This window comes from Echinops telfairi, unplaced genomic scaffold (assembly GCF_000313985.2).
Source record: "Echinops telfairi isolate 266 unplaced genomic scaffold, ASM31398v2 ScPeMD7_7469;HRSCAF=8507_0, whole genome shotgun sequence".
Lineage (NCBI taxonomy): Eukaryota > Metazoa > Chordata > Mammalia > Afrosoricida > Tenrecidae > Echinops > Echinops telfairi.
The window spans coordinates 46,978,817-46,984,336 of NW_022111372.1; the positions used below are offsets into that span (position 1 = coordinate 46,978,817).

Consider the following 5,520-nt stretch of genomic DNA (forward strand, 5'->3'; position numbering starts at 1 on the left):
ACCCTCAATATATTAATATCACCCACTCCAGTTCTGTCCCTATCCCTCCTCCTTCTCCAACTCTTTTGAACTTTGTTCTTAGGTTTACCTCCTTGATCCCAAATGCTTGATAGTTTTAAGGTGTGCACACATCAGTAGCGTTATTATTCCCCTTCTACACTTATCTATTTATTGGCCAAATGTTGAGGCACAGGGTCAGTTCAGTTCCAGACCTGAAGAGTGACCAAGGACCAAGCCTGCTTGCCTTCATGACTTGAGTCTTGTTTCACTTCTCCCACTCTGTCCAAGACCTTCTCAGCTAACCCTTTCAGAGGACTTGGCAGTGGTAGCGGGACAACATCTAATTCTTCTAGTCTCACGGTTGTGGAGACTCAGTGTTGCCATATGTCTTTGAGTTTCATCACTCTTATTTCCTCCAGACAGGGGGAAACCAGTGGTTGCACCTTAGGTAGTTGTCCACAAGTTGTTAAGACCCCAGTCACTACTCACCAAAGTAGGATATAGACTTTGTAGACTATGTTATGCCAGTTAACTTTGATATTCCCCAAGACTATGGTTCTGAGTGCCCAGGCTCAGTGACTCACTGCCCCCACAAGGTGTCTGGTTATGTCCAAGAAGTTTTCATAACTTTGATCCCTGTATGCTCTACCACAGCCGTAGATATAGTTGCATCAAAGATGTGATAGGTTTATCGTGCCAACTAGGCCTCTATAAGAACACTGGACAGAGTTTAATCATGTCCCAGCATGATTGGAAGGCAACCGAGATAAAGAAAGATGGCCGGCATCCCATCTCTCTTCCTTCCTGGTGATCAGACCAGCATGCTGCTGCTTGAGCTAGTGTGCTGCACTACCTGTGGACCAGGCCAACCCAGTGATCATGTCGCCAGAGCTTGAGGCTCCTTCAAGATCTGCTTCACCACACTGCTGGTGTGCACACTGCCTGAGCTTGAGGCTGGTGAATACTGTTGCCCTGCATCACTTGAGTTTGAGATCCCATGGGGTCCCGCTTCGCTAAGCTCCCATGCCAACTATTGCTGACTAAGACAGTTTATTGTGCCAGCCTGGCTGATAAACACAAGTGGGATTAACTGAAGGGCAGAGAGATAAATGGCTTGGTGAGCCTCGCCTTTCTTGTCTCTCGCTCTGTGATCATCAGACCAGTGTGTGGGTGGCTGCCTTGTTTGTTCTGTGCCTCAATTTAAAGGCTACACTACCTGTGGGATGCCTATCCTGTGGACTGTGTCGCTGTAAGTTGAGGTCCCTTTAAGACATCTCTGGAGCTGGGGACTGGCGGTTGGTGACCTGCCTTGTGATTGGCTGCTGTGCTGACATAGCCTAGCTCTCTCTACAAATAGAGGAAGATCTGGCAGCAGGCTAGACTTGAAGGACTGCTAGTCTCTTACAACTCTCTCTCATGGACGTGAGTTGCACTGAGCCATTTGTAGTTATTTATAATTTAACTGTTTCTTTCTTGTATTATATATTTATCTGTATATGATTTAACAGTTCATTTCTTGTTATATATCTAATTATCTTTATAAATAAATATATTAAATTATCAGCAATTTGGTTTTCTCTCTCTAGAGAACCCTGTCTAACACACTGACCCACTGTTGTCTGCTGCCTGCAGGAAGACTCTGCCTGTCTTGCCTGAGGGAAGACTGCTGTCTGCTTCCTGGACCTTGGACTGGCAGCCAGAGTAAGTTGAAGGACTTTCAGTATATTAACTGTTCCATTAAAGTGAGTAGAACTGAGCCCTCTGATTAGTGTTATAAACCTATCCTCTTATATATATACAATCTTTAAGTGTCCTGGTTTTGTTTCTCTAGAGAACCCTGCCTAACACAAAAGGTTAATATCGTTATCAATATCCTTTGTCACACACACACATATTCCCCCACTCTCCCTCCTACACCTGCTCAGCTTGAGCCTGAGTGACTATCTCCTTAAGTACATTTAAACCCGTTATGTTATTGCAGGATTATGCATATAACAGTATTTACCTATGTTGCCTTTAACTATTGCCCCCCTCCTAATGTTCTCTTTTGGCTCCAAAACACTTTTCCAACCTCCCTCTTATTGTAAACTGCCCTTCCCTTCACCTAAATTCTTGAAATTTATTTGACTTCCTTTCCATTTGGAAATTCAGTAACTATACTATTCCCAATTTTTATTTGGTCATTGTCTTCTTTACAATTTGAAAGCTCTGGTTCCCCGTTTTCCGTCTTGTAGGTTTATTTTACTTTGGAAATTTGTATATCTAGGTTGACTGCTGGGTGATGTTGTCATGTATGTTAATCTGAGGTTGTTGTCTGACATTGTTCTCTGTCTGAAGAACTCCCTTTAGAATTTCATATAAGGTTGGTCTGGTTTTGAACAAATGTCCTAATTTCACCATTGTATTTGAGGATAATTTTGCTGGTAGATCATTCTTTGTTGGCAAGTATTTCCTTTTAGAGTAAAAAAGTTGTTGGAAGAAAACTTCTCTAACATCATGAAAAACAAAACGATAGGCATTCAAGAAGCAGAACTAATCCCAAACAGGGGTTTTTTATGGTGCTAGGGAAGCTTTCTTCTAACAACTCTTTGACAAATTTATCTGTGACTTTTATTGTCTCTTTCTGTTCTAGAATTTCCATTACACTTGTTATTCCTTTTGCTTGAGTTCTACATAATTCTTAGGCTTCTTTGGAATTTTTCAGTTCTTTTTGATGGTACCTCTGGCATGGCAGTGTTGAGAGATTTGTCTTCAAGTTCATTAGTTCCAGCTTCCATTGATTCAATTGTAGTCTTCTGCTCTTTCAATGTATTATATATTTTGAAAACCTTAGTATTAATCTTCTGTATTTCTATAAGCTGTTTTTGTATAATTTAAATTTTTTCATTAATTTTGTTTGTTCTTTTAATATTTTCCTAAATTTTTCTTTTTCCCCCTGTGTTTTTCTTGATCTTCCTCTCAACCCTTTGAAGGAATCTAAGTACAATTCTTTTAAATTCCCTTATCAGGTAGTTTTAAATTTCTTCATAAGAGAGGTCTTTTTTCCCTCCACCCATCCCTCCAGAGAGGTCTTCTGGATCTGTGTTTTGGTCACTTATTTGATCACTCTATCTTGTTTCTTCATGTGCACAGAGATTGTTGTCTCCAAGAAATGTTGGTGGTGTTTTATTTATATTTAATTGATGACTGAATATTGATGTGTTCTTAAGCACTAGAATGGGAGTGTGTGTGCAGCTTTGTTTGCTGTTACTGTAGTGCAGTTAAGGTTTGGCTAGTGTTAACTGCTATCAATGATCAGGTGGTACAAGATCCAGTAGAGACACTCACCCAGTAGCTGGGGTACAGGTTCTATAGGTGAGGCTAGGATGTGTAGGCATAGCTGCTGTCTCTCATCAATCACATGGGACATGAAAGAGTTTTTTAAAAAGGAGGAAATAAAGAGGAACTGATATCAAGGGGCTCAAGTAGAAAGAAAATGTTTTGAAAATGATGATGGCAGTATCTGTACAAGTTTGTCTGATGTAAGTGATTTATGGATTGCTATAATACCTGTAAGAAACCCCAATAAAATGATTCATAAAAAATCTGGGAGAACAGGCAAGCAGCAAAAAAAAAAAAAATTAATTAAAACTGAAAACAGAAAATAAATTAAGGGAAAAGACAAAAAATAATTTAAAAATACGGTAAGAAAACAGGAGGCAGGAAAAGAAAAGAGAATAGTCAAGCCTAAAAGCAAAGAAAAAAGAAGGGTCCAATAGATTGGAAGGAAAACAGAGACAGAACGGATGAAAACAAAGAGAAAGAGGGAAAAAGAAAGAGGAGAAATGTGGGGTCATGGTACTTGGGACTGGTAGTCAAGGAGCTCATGGAGGGTTAGTGGAGGATGAGGCCTCCAGTGCTAGGTGGTGTTGCTGCCTGCCTATGTATCTGGGGCCGACACACCTAATCTGGAAGTCGTTCAGACGGTAGCCGAGGTTAGGGTGTCTGCTACCAGAAGGAACCCTTTTGAGCTCAGAGGGCAGATGGGAGCAGGGGAGCTGGTTATGGAAGGAGTTCTTGTCTCTTCAACTGTGGCCATGGATCCAGGATTGTGTATTCTATTGGTTTTGATGAGGACGAGTTCCTGGGGGTGGGGGTGTGTGTGTGTCACCTGTCGCTAGGTGGCTAAGGATGGGGACTGGCCACACTTCTGATTACCAGTAGGGTATGGGGAACAAAGGAGAACCCAATTTTTCTCACTGCCAGACCCTGGTGTAAAAGTCAGGCTGCTGTTTGCAAAAGTTTAAGATGGCAGAGTTGCATTAGTTAGCTGGTAATTCACCTGTCTGTCTCCTTCTGACTCTTTTACTCCGATTCTTCTCAGAGATGGCATTCCTCTGAATGGAACTCACATGTTGGGCCAGGCTTTCCTCAGCTAGGATGTGTGTGGGAGAGCGGGAAAAATATACTAGTATGAAATGCGGCATCTTTTCTCAAGAGCACGATGGATGTCAGTTTGAAACCACCAGTCACTCCGAGGAGGAAAGATGGGGCTTTCTATTCCCGTAAAGTCAAAAGGGCATATCTACCATGTCCTACAGGGTCTCTATGAGTCAGAATTGACTTGATGGAAATGAGTTTATTTTTTTAGACCAAAAGAAAACTTGAAAAAAAAAAACCACCCTCAAGAAGATGGATTGACACCATGGCGGCAACAATGGGCTCAAGCCTAGGAACAACTGTGGAGGATCGGGCAGAGCTTCGTTCTGTTGTACAGAGAGGGTCCCTAAAGGTCGGAACAACCTGAAGGCACCTAATACCATCAAGAGAACAAACAAATCTGTCTTGAACAGAACTACAGCCAGAATGCCACTAAGAAGTGAGGACAGCAAGACTTGGTCCGTGTACTTTGGACGTGGTTGAGAAGAGACTAGTCCCTGGAGAAGCGCATCATGGTCGGTAAAGCACAGGGTCATTAAAAATGAGGATGACCATTGAGATGGATTGACACGGTGGCTGCAAAATGGACTCAGTCATAGCAACGATTGTGAGGGTGGTGCAGTCCAGGCAGTATTTCATTCAGTTGTACACAACGTTGCTATGAAGTGGAACTTAATCAACAATACCTAACAACAACAGAAATGGGAGTAACGACAATAGAAATGGGAGAAAACAAATTTATGTTTGCAAAACCTGCCCATTTGTGGTGTTTCTGTCATAGCAGCACTAGATAATTAAGACCTAGATAACTAACTATTAATCAACAACATCAACAAATGGAAAATAACAATTGGTGAGGATATGGAGAAATTGGACTTTTTAAAGAGTGCCAGTAGGAATGGATAATGGTGTCACCACTGTAAGAAAGTTGGGTGACCCCTGGCTATGGGCAAAGAGACACCTGATTGGTGGTGGTGCTCTTAGATCAGTCAGGGACAGAGCCAGCTTGAAGTCCTTTGTTCATCCTAGCTTGATGCCTGGATTGTGGCCAGAGCTGTTTCATGCCTAGGGCACATTTGAAAAGGAAAAAGAGAAAGAAAG

At 41.8% G+C, this 5,520-nt stretch overlaps 1 non-coding gene across 1 annotated transcript; it reads left to right on the top strand.

Annotated features, from left to right (window-relative positions):
- The first annotated feature begins 5,353 nt into the window (after positions 1-5,353).
- LOC115873656 lies at positions 5,354-5,497 on the top strand. Its single transcript, XR_004048546.1, has one exon. It is a non-coding gene; the product is annotated as a small nucleolar RNA SNORA48 (small nucleolar RNA).
- The last annotated feature ends 23 nt before the right edge of the window (positions 5,498-5,520 follow it).